This window comes from Pituophis catenifer, unplaced genomic scaffold, assembly GCF_029215685.1.
Source record: "Pituophis catenifer annectens isolate HBS135680 unplaced genomic scaffold, rPitCat1.0.hap2 SCAF_1, whole genome shotgun sequence".
Classification (NCBI taxonomy): Eukaryota; Metazoa; Chordata; class Lepidosauria; order Squamata; family Colubridae; genus Pituophis; species Pituophis catenifer.
This window is the reverse complement of record NW_027256881.1, coordinates 203295152-203319045: the sequence shown is the minus strand read 5'-3', so window position 1 is coordinate 203319045 and position 23894 is coordinate 203295152. Positions and strand designations below refer to the sequence as shown.

The window sequence follows — 23894 nt, the reverse complement described above, 5'->3', positions numbered from 1 at the left end:
GTTCGTTCCCACAGAGAGGGTCTCCTCAGGGTGCCGTCAGCCAAGTTATGTCGGCTGGCGACGCCCAGGGGGAGGGCCTTCTCTGTGGGAGCCCCAGCCCTGTGGAATGAACTGCCCCCGGAAATTCGTAAGATACCTGACCTCCGGGTGTTTCGCTGCGCATTGAAGACCCTGTTGTTCCGCCAGGCCGGACTATCAATACAATAGTTTTAAATTGGGGTATTTAAATTTATTGGGGTTTTAAATTTGAGCCATTTATTTAATTATTTTAAATTTTATATCATTGTTTTGTTTGTGTTTTTAAATAGGCTGTACACCGCCCTGAGTCCTTCGGGAGAAGGGCGGTATAGAAATAAAATTATTATTATTATTATTATTATTATTATTATTATTATTATTATTATCTACATAAATTAATACAAATTCAATGTGATCATCACTCTTTTTTACAAAGAAACAGTTATCAGCAGTGGTAGCGTTGAAATCCATGGTCTTAAGCACTTTTACCAAGCAATCGTACCATCTTTTGCCAGATTGCTTTAATCCGTATAGACTCTTGTTCAATAGCCAAATTTCATTCTTATTAGTGTATTGACTGTGTGGTGCTCTTACATATATTTCCTTATCTAGCTTTGCGTGTAAATACGCAGTCTGTATGTCATATTGAAATACATCAAGGTTGAGTGCAGATGCCACTACTAGAGCTGTTTTAACACTCTCTGTTCTTACTGTGGGGGAGTACGTGTCAGTATAGTCCTCCGGATATTTTTGTGCATAACCTTGTGCAACCAATCTAGCTTTGTATAGAGTATTGCCTCCTTCTAGATTCTTAATTTTATAAATCCACCTGGTACCTATAATTGTTTTATCTTTAGGTGCTATCGCAGGTGTAAACACATTTAATCCTTGCAAACTTTCCATCTCTTTTTTCATAGCTAGTTCCCACTTTTCCTTTTCTTCACGAGGGAGTTTTAATACTTCCTCATATGTATTAGGTGTCATTTGTTCACCATCCATATGCATTATGTAATCTCTGTATTTATTTGGTATTTGATTTCTATTGTTTCTAATAGCTCTTTCAGGTTTGCTATGGTAATCATGCAAATATCTTGCTTCTTTTTTGGTTAATGTGTCTGTCTTTATTTTGTGCTGACTATTTGTCCAAGTTTTGGTTTTGTTTTTATTTTTGTTGATATTTTGATTTTCTATTGTCCCTTCCTCACAAGATTTTGTATCTTTGCATTTATTTGGAAATATTTCATTAAGATGTAATTTAGACCAATTGGCCTGTTCATGGAACACAGCTGTTCTGGAAACTATAAATTTGTTATTATTATCAATGAATCTGTACCCTTTGGTGCCAGTTTCATATCCCATAAATCTTAATCTTCTGGATACGTTTTCTCCCTTTCTCCTCAACTGCTTAGGTATGTGTACGTCTGCAGTGACTCCAAATATGTGCATGTGTGCTAATTTAGGTTTCCTATTATACATCACTTCATATGGTGTTTTATTCACAATACTGGACCAGGTTCTGTTTTGAGTGTAATTTGAATAATGTAAGGCTTCTGACCAAAATTGTTTGCCTAAACCAGCATCCTCTAATGTGCACCTAATCATGGTTTGTAGTGTGGAATTCTTTCTCTCTGCAATCCCGTTTTGGAACGCAGAAAATGGACTAGATGTGAAATGTAGCATTCCTCTATCCTTTAACCATTGGGAGAATTCTTTAGACATGAATTCACATCCCCTATCTGTCATAATTTGTTTTATTCTGACATTATGTTGTGTTTCTATGCGTTTGTAGAATTCCTTAAATTTCTGAAAGGTTTCATCCTTGTGTTTCAATGTGTAAACAAAACCATAGCGACTGTAATCGTCTACTATTGTTAGGAAGTAACGTTTTCTATAAGTGATTGATGGAGTTAATGGACCAACTAAGTCCATATGTACTAAGTCAAAAATTTTGTTAGTTGATCTGTTGGATTTTTTTGGTCTGGGACTAGTTTTTAGTTTAGTGGATTTACATACTGAGCATTCCAAATAATTTTCACAATTTTTTATTTTGACACCTTCTGCGTGTTCAGTCATTTTTTGTACTACAGGAAAACTTGCATGTCCTAACTTCCTATGCAAGATGTGAGCACACTCATCATGAATTGGCTTACCTATTCTTGGTTTCTTCTCATTGTGTGTATTTGCGTGATCATGAGATATTTTACATTCATCATTGTCACTGTTACTAACATTTTCATCATCTGCCTCACTACAATCTTCCATATTTGAATCAATGTTATGTAACCATCTTTCTTTTGTTATTAGATAGGGTAGGCCTCCTTTAATCATCACAGTGCCTACATTTGTTTTGTCCTTCTCTAAAGTTGCTTTCCCCTTTGAGAAAACTATATTGATGTCAGAATCTCTGCTTAGTTTTATAGCACTTAGTATGTTATGAGGTATTTCTGGAATTAACAATACCCCCTCTATTTTTCCTAGGCCAGGCAAGGTCACATTTCCTCTGCCTAATACTTGAACCTTTTCTTGATTAGCTACCTTTATTACAAATTTATCTTCTGTAAATGAAGACAATATATTTTTGTTATTAGTGGTGTGGTTGGTTGCCCCAGAATCAATAAGCCAATTATTGTTCTCATTTTGTTGTGTTTTAGTGCTGTCTTGTTTATTTAGTCCATTCAGTGAACCAGATTTTCTCTCTTTTGAATTTTCTCTACCCCCTCTACTTTCTCTGTAATTTGGTGGGCTTCTATATTTATGTCTATCTGTGGAAGACTGTCTATAATTGTATTTGCTCCTATACTCTGACCTATGTCTCTCCTTTGAGATTTTGGGACAGTCTCTTCTATTGTGTTCCCTGGACCCACAATTATGGCATTTAAAAGCTTCATTGTATTTTTCTTGGAAAGCTACCTTCCTAAAAGATTTGTGTTCTGTGTGATTGCTGGAACGATTTTTTCTTGAATTGTCTTCTGCTATCAATTTGTTAGATAGACTTTCTATGGATAAATATCCTAGATTGATGGTGTCTAAGTGTGACATAAAACTATCCCATGATGAATCAAGTGAATTGATAATAACACTTTTCATTGTTTGATCTGAAATCACTTCCCCCCTCAAATGCAGCTCAGCTCTTATTTTGTTTAGAGATATCAAATGCTCACTTATGGAAACCCCTGGTTTTACTCTGGAAGAAAAGAAATCCTTAGACATTCTTGTAGTGGTAGCTACACTATCGCTGTGAAACAGATTAAACATGCATTGAATTATTTCTGACACAGTTAGGTTTGGTTTGATGCTATGATACATTGCAGGAGACACGCTAGATATTATTAAGAAAAATGCTCTATGATGTAAACAATCTATTTTTAAAGTCCAAGGTCTTCTTGGAGGACTAGTGATAAAGAATAGTAAATTTTCTTTCATAAAGACAACCTGGAGCTGTTGATACCATTCTTGCAAATTAATGCCATCAACTCTAAGTTTTGGGAAGTCACTGGGTAAGTTTCCCACATTATTTTGTCCATTACTTACAACCTGAGGAAGTCCGTGGTCTCGCAAGTGCAGGAAATTGCAAAACGGCATGGGGATGCTCGCAACGAGTCTGCGCGGTTCTCTGGCCAGTTCAAGTCTTTCCGGACCGTCTACGTAGTTTCGCACATGCGCGTTGCTCATTTCTTCTTTGGCGTCGTCGTGGAAGGTTCTCTCCATTGCAGCTCGCTCGCTCCGCTCCTCTTCAGACGAGTCGGTTTCTGGCTCGGTTTTAGGAGTCTTGATGGCGGCGACTGCTCTTCTCTTTCTTTTGTGTGCGTTGGTACTTGATCCGGTCTGCGGTGTAGGGCGGAATCGACATGGCTCTCTGGGCTCGGGCATCGTCGCTCTCGAAGACAGGATGGGAGCGTGCAGGTCTTGAGGTATCGGCTTGTTCTCTAGCTTCTTCGTTGTCGCTTTGGAAATTTTTAATTTTGGCCCAAATGCAGCAAGAAGCGTCTTCATTGCTGACTTTACTTGGGATTTCGTCAAGTCGTCTTCGCTTTCTGATTCTGGTTCTTCTGAAGAGTTTGAATCTTCCTTTTCACTTTCGTTGTCTGATAACGTTTTTCGCGCCAGAAATTTTGAACTGAGCATTTTGATTGGCTTTGCTTCGCTCACTTTGGAGGTTTGTTGAAACCAAGATGGCTGCCATTCAAAATTTCGCGCGGGATCACATCTTTTCTTTTTCATAACGACTTTCTCTGTAGTCATATCACTCACAGTTTTTTGGTCTTTGGGTTTCTCTTTAGCGATGTTTCTCTCTCTCGCTGCTCCGCTGTTTTTCAGCATTTCTTGGAGATTCGCGATGAGGCTTTCATCATTCTTCTGGCTTTTTAATAGTTTTAATATCTCTGACCTGAGTTCGTTATTTTCTATTTCGATTTCCTCCTGGTCATTATTTTCATTTATTAATTCTTCTTCTTCAGTGGTGTATTCTTCGGATTCTCTCGAAATCGCGTTTGTGGATTCGTTGATTATTTCTTGTTCAGTTTCTATTTCTTTGCTGTAGGCCCTGGTGTTGGGCCTATCTTTCTTAGACATTTTTAAGTATTTATTGAGTCAATTAACCATCCTCTGCTACCAGCTTGTTGCAATATTTTCAGGATCAGACTCAATAATGATAATAAGAGTTAGAGGCTTAAATATATTTCTCTTTAATTATAACAGGCATTCTATATTCACTGAATATTCACAGATAGAAGCAGGGAAAATGGTGAAGGTGGCTCCTTATATACACAAGGGGTGGAGTCAAAGATGGGAGTGGTGAATTATGAATACATTAGGAACCAAAGAATAAGTTAACCCCCGATGTCCCATATATACATTATTTACACAATAGGGAATAAGGCATTTACATCTCACATTAACCATTTCTGCTTTCAACACAATATACAATTAATAGTATCTCAATTATTACAATTCCCTAGTTAAATAGAGCTTTTTTTCTTTTGAAAAAAAGAAACCTCCTCTTGCCCTAAATTTCCCATTGTTTGCAGTTTTGTACCTACCTTTTTTGGTGAGGAAAAAGAAAAAGAAACCTCTCTGCCTCATTTTGCCACGTTGCAGCTAAGACCCTGCTTTCGCTTTCTCTTTCCAGTATAGCTAGGGGGAAAAAAACTTGCTCCAGGAATTTACCTCTTTGCAGCTAGCTCTTTGAAGCCCCGCGGCAAGAATTTAAAGTTTTTTTCCCTCTAGCCATCAGCTGGGACTCCGGAGCAGCAATAGATTGGGAGTGGGCGGGGTAAGCGAACGGCGACCGGGCGATCCAGCAGAGGCAGAGGGTGAGTGAAGGTGGGGGGGGGGGCGAGAGAGGGCTTTGGCGACCCCTGGGAAATGGCCGTTCGACCCCCAAAGGGGTCGCGACCCCCAGGTTGAGAACCGCTGCTTTATAATTTCCTGCCAATGTACACCAACAAGATAACACAGTATTGCTAAAACAGGCAACACGAGGGATACCAATATGGTTGGGAACTTGTATCCGTGATTCTTGCATGATGCAGCATCAGTAGGACATCCCTCACTCTATCTATACTTGGTTTTGTTTGTCATGCAAAACATTGACTATTATAACTTTTCTATACAATATATATTTCTTTAAAAACATTTATGCAGGTCAAAATAATCAAGCTTTTTTTTTTAAAAAAACTGAATATGGCACTTGACATTTGATGTGGAAGGTTTGTCTTACCTATCTTGTTCTGATGCCATGAATTCCAAAAAGTTTAAAGATATACAGTATATTCCATTAGATCTGTGTAGTTCCTTTGGCCAATGCCTGATAGATATCATAGATCCCTCTTTGCTGACTGAACCCAATTTCCTAGTAGAAGACAAGGTATAACCTTGTCACCCTTCTTTACCTACTTCCAACTTCAGCTACTTCCACCTTTAGGTACTTTAGGAGGGGCTCCTCCGGGTGCCGTCAGCCAAGCAGTGTCGACTGGCGGCCCCCAGGGGGAGGGCCTTCTCTGTGGGGGCACCCACTATCTGGAACAAGCTCCCCCCAGAGATACGGAGGATCCCGGATCTGCGCACTTTCCGCCGTGCTCTAAAGACCCTCCTATTCCAGCAAGCCAGCCTGGCCTAATTTTCTCCCCTTTCTTTTAAATTTTTAAATTGGAATTTTAATTTGTTTTAAATTGGGATCTTTTAATTGTCTTGGGCTAAATTATTTAATTTGGTTTTAATTATGTTTCTAACTTTTATATTTATGTATTTTATTTTGTGCCTGTTCACCGCCCTGAGTCCTTCGGGAGTAGGGTGGTATATAAATTTAATAAAACAACAAAACAAAACAAACAACTTAATTTCATTGCCAAGGCAACTGATAGTTCTGGCACTAATCAGAAATTTCCTGGGGGATGGGGACAGCAATCTTCTGCTTGATCATCACCTTAAATCAAGGTAGACGGTACACACCTTGGTATTGTTGATATCCTGCTACTGTTCCCTTTGTATTATGCTAAATCAGTGGCCCCCAACCTTTTGGGCACCAGGGACCAGTTCTATGGAGAGAGGTTTTTCCGTGGACCAAAAGGGGCGTGGTTTTGCATGCTGCCTGTATCCCACAAATGGGGTTTTGCTTGTTTGCGCAGCCTGGTTTCTGGTATATCGTGGCCCAGTGTCAGTTCACAGATTGGGGGTTAGGGACCCCTGTGCTAAATGGTGCATTCTTTAACATATTGCTACTGTTTCCTCCCTCAGCATCACTTTGCCTAATGCAGGTAGTCCTTGATTTATGACCACATTTGAGCCCAACATTTCTGTTGTTAAGTGAGACAGTTTAGTAGATTTTGCCCCATTTTACATCCTTTCTTGCCACAGTTGTTAAGGGAATCCATGCAGCTCTTAAGTTAATAACACAGTTGTTAAATGAATCTGGCTTCTCTTTGCTTGTCAGAAGGTCGCAAAAGATTATCATATGACCCCAGGACATTATAACCGTCATAAATATGAGGTTTTTGCCGAGTGTCTGGATTTGGATCAAAATGACCACGGGGATGCTTTCACTGTCATAAATGTGGAAAATGGTTATAAAGTCACTTTTTCCAATGTTGTTGTAACTTTGAATGGTCACACTACTTTGGAAAGTCTACTACTATGTCCCAAAGAACGTCTGGGCTCTTTTTACAATGTTATGAATGCCACCTCTGCTGCCTTGACTGTATTTTTGGTTAGGCCAATTGTTTCCTCTTGACCCCAACAGCATTTTGCAAAATATTCCCTTGGTATATTTTCTGGAATTCCTGGAGTTCAATAATATGTGAAATGGATGGATGGATGGGTGGGTGGGTGGGTTAGGTAGGTAGGTAGGTAGGTAGATGATTGATAGATCTAAAACTCTCCATTAAATGGACTGTGCTCCAAATTAGACATTTTGTGGAGAAAAAAGGGCAAAAGACGCACTGAGAAAACACAAGGGGTTTATAGGCTTCGAACTGTATTATAACTGCTTTAAATAATTTTTAATCTACCCAGAGATCTTCAGTTATTATGAAGATTAACAATAAGTTTTGAAGTGGTGTTAATGCCATAACAAACCAGATTTCAACTATAAAAATCATCTGGTGAAGATTAGAAACAAATATTATTAAGAATATGTTATATGATTCAAATAGCCTGATTAGGGCTTTTTTTGTCTCAACATCTTCTAGTGTATAGAAAAAATATATATATATATATTAGTTATTAATAAATAAATAATTATTCATCATTAAGTGATGTGACAGAAGGCAATGTATCTAAATGAGAAATATGTTTGTCCTGTTCTCCCAATCCTTTCAAAGAGACTAAAAAAATTAAAAAATGTTAAATACTAAAGGAGAAGAATAGAATTAAAGTGGTTGATAAAGGAATTAGATAATTTTTTTAACAGCAAATGGGACAAGGAATAATGAAGATTTTTATCAAATGTGTACCCTCTATAAAACCAGCCCCAAATATGAAATATCTGTTTTGTAGCCTGTCGCCACTCCCAATATTATGTGCCGCCCTTGACCAATCAAGGCTACCAGATCAAAAGCTACCAATTTCTGGCTTCTGAGAACATGCCCTCTCTTTTAGGTCTTAGCCATGCAATAATCATATTCTGACTGACCTTGAGCTCTCTCAGTCCATATCTCCCTCTCTCCCTCTCTCTCTCTCTCAGCCCAACTCACCTCACAGGATTGTTGCTCTAGGGCAGTGATGGCTAACCTTTTTGCCATCGCATGCCAAAAGCTGGGGGAGTGCGGGGTGGTCGCGCGTGTGTGTGCCCACACCCATAATTCTATGTGCCCTGCCCCCCCACTCATGCACATGCGACCACTCCCATGCTCCCTTTGCTTTTGGCATGTGATGGCCCGGTGGCCCGGTAGGCCTGTTTTTTGCCCTCCCCACCCCGGAGGCCCTACGAAGGCTGGAAACAGCCCATTTGCCGATTTCCGGTGGGCCCAGAAGGCCCAAAAATCAGCTGGCCAGCACGCGCATGCGTGCTGGAGCTGAGCTAGGGCACCCTTCACGTGCCCACCAATGTGGCTCAGCGTGTCATCTGTGGCACACGTGCCATAGGTTCGCCATCACCGCTCTAGGGAAAATAGGAGGAGAAAGGTGTGTTGAATATGTTTGCCAGCTTGAATTATTTATAGAAATAATGAAGGCAGGATCAATCAATCAATCAATCAATCAATCAATCAATCAATCAATGAACCAATCTCAGGTTTCCCCAGGCAGAAAGGGGACATAAAACCATCTTCTTACACTCAGCCTGCAATAAGGACACTCATGCTGGCTGCCATGTGCGGAAGGAGCCATAAGCGAGCATTACATATGTTGCTGCTCTTCTGCTCTCAGATGTGAAGGTGTCAGATGAATGTTCAATGCCAGATATTAAAGCCTTATTGTAATGCTTGCCTCTTTGCTGCCCTCCCCCATAAGCAAAAATGTTAAGAGACCCTATGCAAGGTTTTGTATGTAGGAAGATAATCCTAACTAAACATATTTTGAACCATTTTCCCTTTTTATTTCTTTATCGTTACCTTTTTCTTTAGACAGCTGCTTCTGAAGTGTCTGTTCCTTTGCTTCAAGCTTGCTGGATTTTCTTTTTATCTGAAAATCTAAGCTTTAGACTGAGGCCATGGGGGAGATGGAACAAACCCTTTTCTCTCTTGGCCTTGGAACCTTACAGACTTCTGTTATTTGTTTTTAAAAGGACTCACCTTTTGTTCTCCAGTAGATGGAAAGGGTGGGGAAGTGGCGTTTGCCTTTACATTTCTCCCTCATGGAATGGGCATTCTATGTGTATCCAGAAGTCTGCAGAATTCTGAATGTTAAATAAGCAGGGCCACTCTCTGGCTGATTTTAATACATATGCAGAAAGTTCTTCAGATGAATATTGACTTGAAGTTGGATCTTCCCAGTCTTAATTTGACAACAGTCCCTCTGTTGCAGTACCAAGCTGACCCATGCCTCTTTCAACAGTTTTAAGTGCAGAAGCTGTCAAGATAGGAGACATAACTCAGGGACAGAGTGTAAACTCTGCCATCAACAGCCAAGAATGAGAAACAGGCTACTAGAGCTCATGAGGAAAGAATAGGAGAAATAGATTCAGGTTTTAAATCCCAAGGCTGCACGTACATATATAGGGCTATGTAATTTGTAACTCTTTAAAAGCAAATCTACATCAGCATTTGCATTACTTTCAATAGAACTACTTATCTATCTGTACCTCCTTGATTTTTCAGAAATGCTTAATAGCAGTTAGGAAGTGCTAGAAGAAAGATTTATTGCAATAGTCTTGACAATGAAGGGTGCCTGAAGTCAAAAAGTGAGCATTCTCCACTGCTTCATCTGCTGGGTAGTCCCTAAAAGTGCTTTATGTCATAGCGGGATAAAAAAGGTTGAGATAGCCATTGAGGCAGAATGATCAAAGCCCTGTCCCTTCTCTATGTATCTAAATATTGTCCACAAGTGAAAAGGATGAGGCAGGGGTGAAATGCTCCCGGTTTGGACTGGATTGGGCGATCTGGTAGCGATTGTGGTGGGTAGTTTGGCGATCCGGTAGCGATGGCAGAACAAAGCTCCACCCACCCACCCCGGTGTCGTTACTTCCTGGTTTTAACCAGGAAGTAATGTGTTTTTTACCTACTGTGCATGCGCAATTGTGTTGATAAGACCACCATCCTCTTGTTTTAAGGCATCTTTTTAATACTCTAGGACAAATGGGAAACTTCAGTCTTTAGAGGGCAGGATGCGATGTGGGAGAATGGGACCAAACTGTTTAGATTGTCAACCCTGATCTGGTCGGAGCCATCTTGAGGCTTCAGTGCTGCCACACTGGAGCGAGGGATGGGGAGGGGAGATTAGAGATAACTGGGGTTGTGTAGTCAAAATAAAATACTTTCTTTTGGAAACCAAGGATGTTCTCACACCTGGCCGGAGGAAGGAGGAGTGATATCACCAGACCAGCGGACGCTGCTTTGATTGGGCCATGTGACTGATTGTTTGGGGTTGAGAGGAAAACTTTTACTTTTAATTAGGTGAAAACCAAGGGGCTCCTCAGAGTTGTTTTTCACCAGATACATGTCAATAAGGTATTTCCAATAAAGCTATTCTTTGAAGAATCCACCTGCCTCGGAGTTTTTGCTTGCAATGCATCTATTACTTGGAACCCTGACATAGATTGGATTTGGGGCAACTTTGAACATATGTAGTTGTTGGGGTTTTAAGTGAAATAAGTGCCTCATGCCTACAGCATTTTAAAATGTATGTATGAAGCACCTATTCACTATGTTTTTATTAGCACTTATTTTGCTTGATGTTTTCGCACAGAACAAGGAAAGATCCCATCTCTGAATGTTCATATTAGTTGCCTAATTGTGGCAGTTTATGGTTATTTAGGGAGAGCAACATGGATTGCAAAGAGACTAGTGTGGCCCAGGTCACGTTGCTGCCCAACCCAGTTTCAAAGAATGTAAGAGGCAGCTCTTTCCACAAAAGCCCTTTGTGCTTTTTCAGCAAAAGATTGTTCACATTGGACTTTTTTTTTTTTTTTTATAAATTGATTTATATGCCACCCTTCTCCGGAGACTCAGGGCGGCTTACAATGCGTTAAGCAATAGCCTTCATACTTTTGTATATTTATTCAAAGTCAGCTTATTGCCCCCACAATCTGGGTCCTCAATTTACCTACCTTAGAAAGGATGGAAGGCTGAGTCAACTTTGAGCCTGGCGAGATTCGAACTTACAGTAATTGCAGACAGCTGGTGTTAATCACAATGCTATCAGTCTGCTGAGCCACCAGGCCCAGACTTCCTGGAAAGCAGAAAAATCTTCTGATATAGAAAGTGGTGGAGATTTATCCATCCTGTTCCTAATGAGAAAAATGCCTTGGTCAAAAATTATGTTAAGTTCTCCTAGGCAAGCAGACCGGTATTTTCACAGATGTCTTTTGGTATGTTTAGGTTTCTGGCATTTTCATGTTACAACAAGTGTATTTTCCCTAATACATCATCACTGTGTCCTTTAGCATTTATTTGGAGAGTTAATTGCCTCATCATTATACATTAATATTTATAGCATTATAAATCCAATGTTCTATCTAATTCTAAAAAAATAATAATAATCAAAGCTTCCACGTTGTCAAGAAGATCATCTCAGTAATGACACCTTCATGGATCCATGTGTGTGTGGTTGACAAAGCTGATGATGGACAAGAAAAAGACAAAGAGTTTTACGGAAACACCAGTTCAAGTGTTCCGTTCACTGGCTTTGAGACTGGGAACATTGCAAATCTGACAAAAAATATTTTTAGCACTTCCTGATTTTGGCACAGTCAGATGCGCTAAAATATAAAGCAGCTTTATTTTCATTTTTTTCTTTCTTTTTTTTAAAAAAGTGCTTCTCATTCCTGTATCAGATAAAACTATGACATTTCATGTACAAAAGCTAAGCAAGCAATGAAATATTCTGGCTCCTACCATAGTGTTTTAAATCTGTACTGGGCAAGTTAGGTTTCTCCCCTTTTTCGTTCTTTTTTTTTACAGACTGATTTTCTATTTCCAACTTATCAATGCAACGGTTTCTTGGGCATCTTTCCAGAACAGGTCCATCAACAATATTTACCCAACTGATTTTTCTATTGAAATTAGAAAGAGGGCATTTTTAAAACCAAGTAAAACTAATAAGGTGGTAAGTAACATCTTATCCCACCTAAACTACTTCTGGCCTAATAATAGCTCCCCCTTTTTACTAGACCCTCTTAAAGGTTTAAAGCTGATCACAGTCCTTTATGGAATGCTAATTTTCAAATTTGGGCAACGTGCCTAAAGCATATGCTCCTCTTTGTGCCCCTTTCTTTTCTATTTTTAATCGTCCTAAATTCTCTATAACTGTTCCTTTAATTTTTTATGCTGGGATTAATAAGCAATCATACCAATTGAAGCATTTCTATTAATTCTGGCAATGTATCAACCTGGAGATAAGAACTGATGAGCTAATTCCTCTAAAATGTACTTGGCCACATATTTTCCAGTTTAGATCATGGATTGGCAGCATATGGCCTAATGATGTGGCCTGCCACGTGAAGTCATCCAACCTGTGGTCCCCAAAACAAGTATATTTATCTGGGTCATTCAAGAGAGAGACAGAGCAATTGCCACCTACTTGGGCAGCCTTTTTGGTGAGTCACCAGCTACCTCAGCATGGGCAGAGCAACATGTTCATCCAGAAATAATGGCGGTGGTTTGGCCTTTGGCTCCTCTGCAGAAGAAGGTTGCCAACCCTTGGTTTGGATCTCTCTTTTTACATTCAGAAATAAAAGCCCAAGCAAATAGACCCTTGACAAATTTTGAAACATTTATATTGTTTTCTGAATAGTTTTTATCACAGAGCTATAATTGTACTCAACTATGAACTAAAGGGCCACCATCAGTGAGCTGTTGGACAGCATTACTTGGTCTGTTGTATGGATGTTTGGGTGGTTTACGGGTGGGGAATTTGTGGTGGGTGGGGGTGTGTTTGGGGATTGTTATGTGTGTTGGACCTGGTCTTTGGGTGTTAAGTGAATTTCGTTGTATAGGTATACTGTGTATACATGTACAATGACAATAAAGTTGTACACTAGAAAGACAACATTATGATGCTGCAGCTGTGGTTTCAGAACTATATTGCTCTAGCAGAGAAGCTAGCTGACATTCTTTGCCTTTGAATCAGAGGTAGTATTCAGCAGATTCTGACCAGTTCTGGAGAACCGGTAGTGGAAATTTTGAGTAGTTTGGAGAACTGGTAAATGCCACCTCTGACTGGCCCCGGCCCCATCTATTCTCTGCCTCCCGAGTCCCAGCTGATCGGGAGGAAATGGGGATTTTGCAGTAACCTTCCCTGGAGTGGGAAGGGAATGGAGATTTTACAGTATCCTTCCCCTGCCACACCCACCAAGCCACGCCCACAGAATCGGTAGTAAAAAAATTTGAATCCCACCACTGCTTTAAATGGGGCAAATCCTTCTTTAATGTATGGTCTGATTTTATGACTTACACCAATCAGGGGAACTGTGACCTCTTTACGCCAAAAAATGTTACTGATTGGGTGGTGGAGGCAAATACAGGCTTTCTTGCTTTGTTTAAAAATTTATTTAAGTAGGGGTATGATTTTCTTAAAAAACCATAAAAAATAATTTTGTGCCTGAGAAGAGTCAAGGAGTGGGTAGGGCTTGGTCAATGTCTAAAATATCCCCCTTCTGTCGGCACAGATTTTCTTCAAAATGCCAACTCTGGGTACCTTCCCATACTAAAATGCCCAAGGGATACCAAGGACAGGCCTTTTCAGTGGTAGCCCTTGATTTAGGAATGCCATTGCAACTAGGTCAAGGCATAATCTTTATTGCTTTTATTTCTTCCAGACCTTTGAATAATTTGCTAATCCCCATGATATTTTAACATTTTTACTACTTTTTTTTAACTCTCTGCTCTTGTTTTATTGTATATTTTGTTATCATATCTTGCACAGGTTAGGTGATGTGTTAATGTATTCTTTTATCAACAGATTGTTGATAAAATGTATCCTTTTAAACAACAATTTAATCTTCCATTTAAGTTATTTGAATCTGTCTGCAACCTGCTTAAGAAATTTAATTATTTTTAAAACCTTACACTTCAATCAAGCATGTTAAACACTTCATGTGCATAAAATATGGTAATTGTTATGAATTCAGGCTACTAAAAATCTTAATGCAAAGGAATGGTGGCAACTTTTGAAAGAATAGTTCAGAATAAAAGAATAATGTAATAGTGCCATGGTTCCTAAACTGCATCCATTGTTCCTGAAAAAGATTTCCATTTACACAACAAGACTTTGCATTCTTTTCTTTTCACTCTGACTCTACCTTTCTCCCACGAGTGCACCCCATAATTATTTCTTATTAGACGCGGCCACTGGATATTTCAGTAGGATAATACCCTTTTATAGAATAAGAATCTAATTTGATGTGATGTGACTTGAGGTTTAGAAACCACAAATCACATCACATCAAAACTTTGCAACAGATCCAGACTATTGCACATTAAAGCAATAGCAATCACATTTGGACTTATGTATTGCCCCATAGTGCTTTACAGCACTCTAGTGTTGTGTGTGTGGGGAGTTTACAATGTAGACACATTATTTGCATATTGCCCCCAACAATCTGGGTCTTCATTTTACTGATCTCAGAAGGATAGAAGGCTGAGTCAACCTTGAGCCGGTCAGGATCGAACTCCTGGTAGTGGGCAGAGTTTGCCTGCAATACTGCATTCTAATGAACGTGTCACTATGGCACCATGTTACTACAATGCTTTGTATTACTACAGCAAAGAAACAAAACAATTAAAAATGTGACAAAATGAGAATCTGAATATAAATTCTAAGGGGAAAATTCATTTTGACATTTTGAAGCCAAAAGTTATTGTAGACAATCAAATAAAAATGAATTCACTTGTTTTCCCACCACTTACATTTTTTGAAAAAACTTTTCAGATATCCAACAGGCCTGGTGATTGGTTAAAGACTCAATTCAGAAAAACTCTAAATTAGACCCAGGTCTTATTTAATAATAGCATAAGTCACTGCAGTAAAATTATATGCTAAGTTTAATTATGTCAAAATTCTGCTTACAGGGTTAAAATCTAAAGGGAAGCAGAAGAGCAAAAAAAGAAGGATAAATAGGAAAAGGAATGGAAGAGGAGATAATAAGTTAAAGACGACCTAGAAAAATAGAAATGTTTTTATTTTTTTTAGGAAATGAAGTAGGAGTGACAGACTAATATAAAAATATAATAGTTAATCATTAAATTTTCAGATTAAGAATTTAAATATTTAACTACCGTATGTCATCTTGCCTGCTTAGCTTTTTGTATTCAATTAACCTTTCTTTTTTCTGCCATTGATATATCCAACAATATGTCAAACATGTTCTTTCTAGCATTTTTTCTATCTGACTTTCTGCTCCTGCCTATGCATGATTTCCTTCCTTCTTTCTTTCTTTCTTTCTTTCTTTCTTTCTTTCTTTCTTTCTTTCTTTCTTTCTTTCTTTCTTTCTCTTTCTCTCTCTCTCTCTTTTTTCTTTCTTTCTTTCTCCTTCTTTTTCTTTTTTCTTTCTTTCTTTCTTCTTTCTTTCTTTTTTCTTTCTCTCTTTCTTCTTTCTTTCTCTTTCTCTTTGTCTCTTTCTTCTTCCCTTCCCTTCCCTTTCCTTCCCTTTCCTTTCCTGATTTCATTTGGTTTTACGATTTCTACAGCATATTTTTGGCATGCAATAAGTGGATCCTGATGTTCCTGCTCCATGTCATTCATTCCTGACATCACCTCCCTCTGTCTTTACTCCTTCCTTTCCCCCTTCTGAGTTGAGAAGTGCCAGGAGCTTCTCCTGCTCCCTCATTCTAGGTGTGACAAGCTAAAGAGCGTTGTGATGACCCTTTCTCCCTTTTCATTTCTTCTTCAGCTGATCAAGGAAGCTGCTAAAGCTGATGAGATATTCTACTCCTCCTCTTTGCTCCCCTCTATCTACCCCCATCCTGCCTAAGTCAGGAGTCAGGGAGGACTTTTATTTATTGTTTGGTTGGAACCAATAAAATATGTTCCTTTTCTGGTTTTCCACTCTTGTTTCTTTCTGGCACTAGACTGCAGAGAGATATTACCATTTCTTTTACTTCTTTGACAGGCAGTCCTTATTTCTCTATCAATCCTTATATAAATGTCTCTCTCTGTTGTGGCCCGCCAGCGGCCTGTGCGGATCGTGGCTGATCCCGATGAGGAGGAGGCTGGTGTGGGGTTGTGGCAGCAGCTGGCGCAGCCGGCGCTCGCGTCGGACAGCGAGGAGGCTGAAGAGGATGTGGTGCCAGAGGCAGAGACTCAGCCAGGGCCTTCAGAACCTCCAGAAGCTCCTTCAAGTGGAGGGAGCGAAGTGGAGGAGCCTCTCTTCAATGCTCGGGCACGCAGGGCTGCCAAAAGGCAGGAGTGGCTACTCAGGAGGAGGAGGTCTCCTCGAGAGTAAGGTTTGAGGATAATTGGCCACTCCCTTAGCCTATTTAAGTCGCACGCAGTTAGTAATTTCTTGCTAGAAACAACGTGTAATTATTACAGAGCATTTTTGAAGAGTGAGTGTCTTATCATATCTTCTTTTCTGGGCTGGTTGCCAACCTTTGCCAGACTTCGTTTATTCTTGGTACGTTATAACTTTGATAAGGACCGTTGGTGTGTGTCACAATCCTTGGGAATCCGGAGCTGGGGCAGAATACTCCAACCCCCCAAATAAGTCTCTCTATCCTACAGAATCAGGATTGATAATAGGTACTGAAACTTGACTGTATTGTAATCAGGAGACGTGGGTCTGTGAGAGTATTGCAGCATTAAAGAAGTGTGGGGTGAGTACTTGGCCTATGCCGAAAATCCAAAATATGTTCACTTTCAAATTCTTTCTTCCACCACCAAGGAGGAAGTTGGGGTGAGAGAAGATTCATAGGGAGCAAGAAAGGAGTTTCAGGCCTTGGAGGGAATGATGGAAACCAGATGTATTAACAGTGTGGATAGAAGTATAGACAAAACATCATAGGAATGATCCGTGCAATTACAAGGAATAATCCATTAAACCTGACATCTAGCTTCTTATATAGTTATGTGTAGAAAAGTCATAGAAAACTAAATGTGGTCCTCAACAACAATTGTGAATGGGGCTTTCCTGGCAATGACATCAGTAGATCCTTTAGTGGTAGTAGACCAGAGGTAGGTTTCAGCCGGTTCTGACCAGTTCTGAAGAACCGGTAGCGGAAATTTTGAGTAGTTCGGAGAACCGGTAGTAAAAATTCTGACTGGCCCCGCCCACATCTATTCTCTGCCTCCCAAGTCCCAGCTGATCAGGAGGAAATGGGGATTTTGCAGTAACCTTCCCCTGGAGTGGGGTGGGAATGGAGATTTTACAGTATCCTTCCCCTGCCATGCCCGCCATGCCCCGCCCACCAAGCCACACCCACAGAACCGGTAGTAAAATTTTTTTGAAACCCACCACTGAAGTAGACCTTGAAATAATCCAATTCATCCTTGAACTGTTACTACGCAGCTTGACATTCCTAGAGAAAGTAGAAGGTATCTAAAACAGTAGGGCATTTGGAAGTCGGTACCAGTAGGCAACATCTTGATGGAGGAATGAACTGAATTATTGTAAGGGGATTCCATCATGGACAAAAGAGCACACCAATTATCTTGCTGGTAATTTACGTAGCAATTTTGCTCTTAAATGGATTTTGTCATCTGACTGTGAGCGATGGACAGAAATAGGTGGAATTTTTATATTCAGCTAGATCAGAGTTCCCCAACCTTTCCGGCTTTGCGGAGCAACAGGGTGGAGGGGATGGTTCTGCACGAACATTGGGGATGCACCCATGCCACACGCTCACGCACCACTTACACAACCCAGTTTTTTACAGCTCACAGCCTGGTATTGGGCTGCAACCCGGGGGTTGAGGACTCCTGAATTAGAGAATTCTTTCCCTGCTGGATCACCTATTTCTCTACCAGATTTCTCAATGTCTTCTATAACAAAAGAGTTTCTAATGTATTGCCTTCACTGGAAAAAACTGGAACACATTCAGAAATGTATCTGCCTACAAAATAGCCCATGCACAGTCAAATATCAGCACATGAAAGGTTTTATGACATTTTGTATTACGCCATAAACTGTTCAGCCCATGTTGAAGTGTACAGCCCAGTTAAACATCAACATAGGGCATGTTTTTACAACATTTTGTATTATGTCATAAACTGCTTTATGATAATGTTTATGTCATAAAATATCTCATAAAATTTGCTAAATTTCAATTCCATGGGAGCCATGAATCTCGGATTTTGGCCGCATGTTGCAAGTTAACCCATTTGAAGTAGTTTCGTTCAAAAACTATTGCCCTGTGATGCATCATTTCACCCACCTAAAGGCAGTGACAACTAGAGTTCTAGTAATATATGGATAGATCATTCAAACAGAGTTTTCAAAAAACATGCCATGAATTGTGAGCGTTTATCAGAAATGAGATGATCAGGCAGTTTACTGGAGAAATTTATTGAATCAGCAGGAGAGCTATTTCAGGATTGGATGGGACACCATGATAGACAGAATGAAGTAGCCTTCTTAAAGGACCGGTTAATTACTACCAGAATGGTACCCAAGGCTTTGGCAAGTGGTATGATCAGGTACAAAATCCAAGTATACTCTATAAGGCCACTGTGAAAAGGAAGGGAATGCAACAAACCAAATTGTTCATTGCTTAGAACAGTGTTTCTCAATCTTGGCAACTTTAAAATGTGTGGATTTCAACTCCCACTGGCTAGGGAATTCTGAGAGATAAAGTCCACAAATCTTAAAATTATCAAGATTAAGAAACACTGGGTTAGAGGTTTGACATGGAGACAAGCATGGCAAAAAGAAACATGATTTGACATCTTCTTTAACACAAGGCCACCAAATGTACAGAACAGGAGGAGGTGAATATACCTCCAAAGGATGAATGCTCCAAAAAGAAAAAAAAAGACATCTATTTTCTAACTATCATGGTAGAACTACAATCCTTCCTTTAAGGAAAGGGGAACATACAACCAGTACTGGAGAAGGCTCCTGCATATTCCTTGGATAGCAAAGGTGACTAACAAGCAAGTATTGGAGTGCATAATATCAGACATGTCTCTGGAAGGCAAAATCTTGAAACTGCATCTCACTTACTTTGGTCTTATTATGCAAGGGAATTCACTGGAGAAAGCAATTATATTTGGAAGAGTTAGCAGTAAAAGGCAACCAAAGAACATGGTAGCTGGACACCATCAAAACTGATACCAGCCAGAGCATAGAACATCTCAGACAAGAAGTGCAAGAAGACCTGGCCCATACAATACCAAGAGTCGGACATGACTGAATTGATAACATCATTATCATCATAACCAGTTATGATGATATATTGTGGGGAGGGGCAAAATAAGGATGCCTTGAAGGTCATCTATTTATATCTGCATGTATTAATTTTGCTATTGCAGAGTATGGATTTGGACAAGTAAAATAAGCAATTTCTCTTCTTTCTCCAAGAGTCACATAAGGTTGGCCAGGTGTTGGAAGGAGGAAAGATCAAAGTCAGTCATGACTAGAAGGAGAGGGGAAGAAAATGGTGGGGTAAGAAATATTATGGATTAGATAATAAAGTATCAGCCTGCTTGCCCTGTGAATTAAGAATATAAAAATGCAAAAATTAAAAGAAGAGGAATGTTGTGTCCATCTAATGTGGGACTGTGCGATCTTGTCAAAAATCTTTAAGGATTCCAAATTCTTTTAATTGGTTCAGATCTCAGTAAGATATTTTGCCCAAATACCTTTGTTTTAAAATTTTACTTCTTTTCAGCTGGAAGGATCTTTCTGCAAAATACAGGTAAAATCAAAGTCTCAGCCTACACAGCAAATGGGTGGGTAGAATCTGGAAGACAGAAAATGGATTAAAAAGTGAATGCTCGTTTGAACTATATATATAAAAAAATCTTATTGGCTGCCAGAACGAACTTAAAGATGATCTCTCCCATTTCTGGGTAAAATGAGTTAATGGTGTGACTAGTAAAAGAAAGTTAGGAATAAAATTTTGGTAAAGATTGATATAGCCCAGAAAAATCAATATATATTTTTGATGAATAAGGAGACTGCCAGAATAGAATGGATTCTACCTTAGCTGGATCTCTTTGGATTCTTTTCAAAAAACCACTTTAACTTAGACAAGATCAAAGGCAGAGTCCTCCATCTTAATATAGAGACTGTAATCACAAATATGTTGGAGAACTGCTTGAACTAATCATTGTGAAAAATAGTATTCTGCAAATAAATCACTGATTATATAGGTACTATGTACCGTGTTTCCTCGAAAATAAGACCCTGTCTTATATTTTTTTGAACCCTAAATAAGTGCTTGGCCTTATTTTTGGGGAGGTCTTATTATTTGGGGGCACATGGAGCAAGATCGGGCTCCTCTTGCTGTCTTATCTGATTTCCAGCTCTGTCTCCCTAACCCTAACCAGAGGAAATGGTGGGGACCGGTTATGCATGCAGTTAAATATTTTGAGGGAGGGCTTATTTTCAGGGAGGGCTTATTTTAGCGTATGCGCTCAAAAGCCCGATTGGGCTTATTATATCAGGGGATGTCTTATTTTCAGGGAAAAAGGGTATAACTTGGAATTTAACCAAAAAACAATAGAACATAATATAAATCAGATAAAGACCAAAGGAATAGAATGTAATCCAAACAGTGTTACTAGTGATTCAAATTTTCCATAGCAAGAAACAAAGGTAGTTGTGACCCTTTCATTAGGATGAAATTATAAGTCTTCTGAAATCAAACTTGATGAAAATGTGTGCCTTCTGCCATTTCAAAAAGAGTCTGAAAACAAAATGAAAGGACAGTGATCCCTAATGCTTACATAGTTTGGGAGTCTATAATCATGGGCTTCATACAGGGAGTCACCTTTTTAAAGAAAATAAATAGGAGAATTGGCCAGGGAGGATTCCACAAGGGCTTTCTACCTTATTATTAATTATTATTAAATTTGTTTGCTGCCCATCTCACCACAAAGGGACTTGGAGTGGCTTGCAACATTCAAAATAATAAAACCATGAAAAATAAAGCTTTCTAATAACAATAAAATACAAATGATAATTAAATTATAATTACAAGATGGAGAGGGATGGAGCAGCGGGGGAAGGTAGGTTTTTCAATTGGTCCATCGATCACTTCCAGTGCAATACTTTCCCATTAGGGCCCCAAGTTGGCAGAGCCGATCTTAGCAGATCAGGAAGGTGGCAGTGGATCTCACCCCAGGGGGCAAGATGTTCCAAAGATTAGAGCCACGACACAAAACGCTCTTCTCCTGGACTCTACCAGCTGCAATTCCTTGACTGACACAGCACAGGGGGGAGGGGGGGCGTGCCAGTCCCATTGGGGTGAGATGGTTCCTCTGATAACTTTCTATTGCAAATTCTTATAGGTAAATCCTTTCAAGTAGACATATGCTGAATTTGACATTGGATAGTGGTATTTTCAAGAAACTAACCTCCAAAAATTAGATTCATTGTACTCACAATGTTTTTGTGGTAAATATTTTGTGCTAAAATATTTGTAAAGAGGAAAGAGGCTTTTCCTCTTTACAAGTATTTTAGCATAGTCTGCATATCTGATGGCAAACTAGGATGATCTCTTCATGAAAGATTGTGAATAGTGTGGATCAGGGATGGGTTCTAAATTTTTTTACTACCAGTTCTGTGGGCATGGCTTATTTTGTGGGCGTGGTTTGATGATCATGTGACAATTCTTTAGGATTTAGCAGAGGTATTGGTCTACCAGGCTTTTAACTGCTTGCAGAGCTGTATCAGTCTACCCATTTGTTTTTGGAGGCACCGGTCTACTCATTTGTTTTTGGAGGCAGTGGTCTACTCATTTGTTTTTGGAGGCACCGGTCTATCCATTTGTTTTTCAAGTGCACTGGTCTACCACCACACTGCCTTTTAACACTGATCAGCTGTAGGGCGGCCCTTTGAAGCCCCATGGCAAGAGTTTAAACAGTTTTTTTCCTTTTAGCCGATCAGCTGGGACTCGGGAGGCAGTGAATAGATTGGGGGCAGAGCCAAATAAAAGGTAAGAATAATGCAGGGTGGGTGGGTGGGTGGGTGAGAGGGCCCAGCTCCAGAACAAAGAACTGGGCTCTTATCATCACCACTACCGGCTTGGCCGAACCGGGAGGAACTCACCACTGGTGTGGATTTTATGCCTTGCAAGCTGTGAGTCTTACATGCTAGTGAATCAATAGCAATAGCACTTAGACTTATATACCACTTCACAGTGCTTTTACAGCCCTCTCCAAGCAGTTTACAGAGTCAGCATATTGCCCCCCAGCAGTCTGGGTCCTCATTTTACCCACCTCAGAAGAATGGAAGGCTGAGTCAACCTTGAGCTGGTGAGAATCGAACTGCTGAAAGAGCTGGCAGCAGTCAGTCAGCAGAAGTAGCCTGCAGTATTGCATTCTAACCACTGTGCCACTATGGCTCAAAGGTGATGTTAACCCATTCCAATTAATATGTGGCTTGTGAGGATAAAGTCAACTCATTTCCAAGACCCTTGATAAATCTCATGAGGAGTCTAAATAAAGTTGGGGAGACTTCTGAGGGTTGCTGGTGGTAACCTGTAAAACTTTAATGTGCTCTAATAGAGGTCATGAGCATTAAGAGCTGATCAGCAGTCGCCCTAACACTCAGTCGAAAATATTCCCTCCATTTTCTCATAGGGTTTTGTTGTAGTGCCAACATTACGGAAGACCCATCTGCATTTTCAGAAGGAAGATGGGATGGCATGACATAGAAAGATGGTGTTGATGATCATGTTGATGACAGGAGAATAGCAATATTTTTGGGGGAGGGAGGGGATAATGCTAGCAGTAGCAATGTGAGCAATGCACTTGAAGCTCTAGGTCAGGGGTGTCCAATCTTGGCAACTTTAAGATTTGTAGACTTCAATTCCCAGAATTCCTCAGCCAGCTATGCTGGCTGGGGAATTCTGAAAATCGAAGATCACGATTCGAAGTTCAGGGTTGGACACCCCTGCTGTACATGCTTGGAAGTTTACAGTATATCAAAATACACTCCACAGATATTTTTATTGTTGGAGTCAGGCTATATAACATGCTGCATACTATGATATTTCTCCAGAGACGCTCCAGCCCTATGAAATCATTTATCTCAGGAGGTTCTTCCTGAGAATCTTTCAGAGGGCAACTAAGACAGCTATTCTGCAGGACGTTTTGTGGATGATGAATAAAGAAGTCTCTCTTTGAATGCCAGGTTGGGGGTGGTGGCTGTTTATATATATATATATATATATATATTTTCAGTCAACCAGGGGCTTTTTTTAGGCAGACATGACTCATGATGTCACCTGATCTGTGAAAATGAAAATGTCAGAGACAAATCGTAGGGTGGACAGCATGCAAAGTCAACCAGGACAAATAAAGCCCTTTTTACACTGAGTCAGTGTTGGCCGGCAATTGCTTTAAGCTGAATCAGACTCCTGGCATGGTCTCTCTTGGGTTTTAGTCAGAGTTTTCCCCCCATTCTTAGTAAAAGATACTCAGAACAGATAAATAGATACCGCTATCTTCTTCATGCTAAGTACTGTAAGTGTTATGTAGCTGAACTAGGGCAGCAACCTTTCCTTGTTTTATGCTAAAACGTCTTTTCCATAAGGTAAGAACCTGGAGTGAAGTCATTTGTTTTCAAATGAAAAAGAGTAAGTTTTCATCAAACACAGAATTTTTTCCATGTATTTGTCTAG

At 39.8% G+C, this 23894-nt stretch overlaps 1 protein-coding gene across 1 annotated transcript in view; it reads right to left on the bottom strand.

Moving 5' to 3' along the window:
* The window catches only part of RBMS1 (RNA binding motif single stranded interacting protein 1), a 180557-nt gene extending 171209 nt beyond the window's left edge, over window positions 1-9348 (bottom strand). Inside the window, exon 1 of the mRNA XM_070939284.1 lies at window positions 9246-9348. The gene's annotated coding sequence lies outside the window, so the exon portion shown is untranslated. The remainder of the gene's footprint in view (window positions 1-9245) is intronic.
* Between the last annotated feature and the right edge of the window lie 14546 nt (window positions 9349-23894).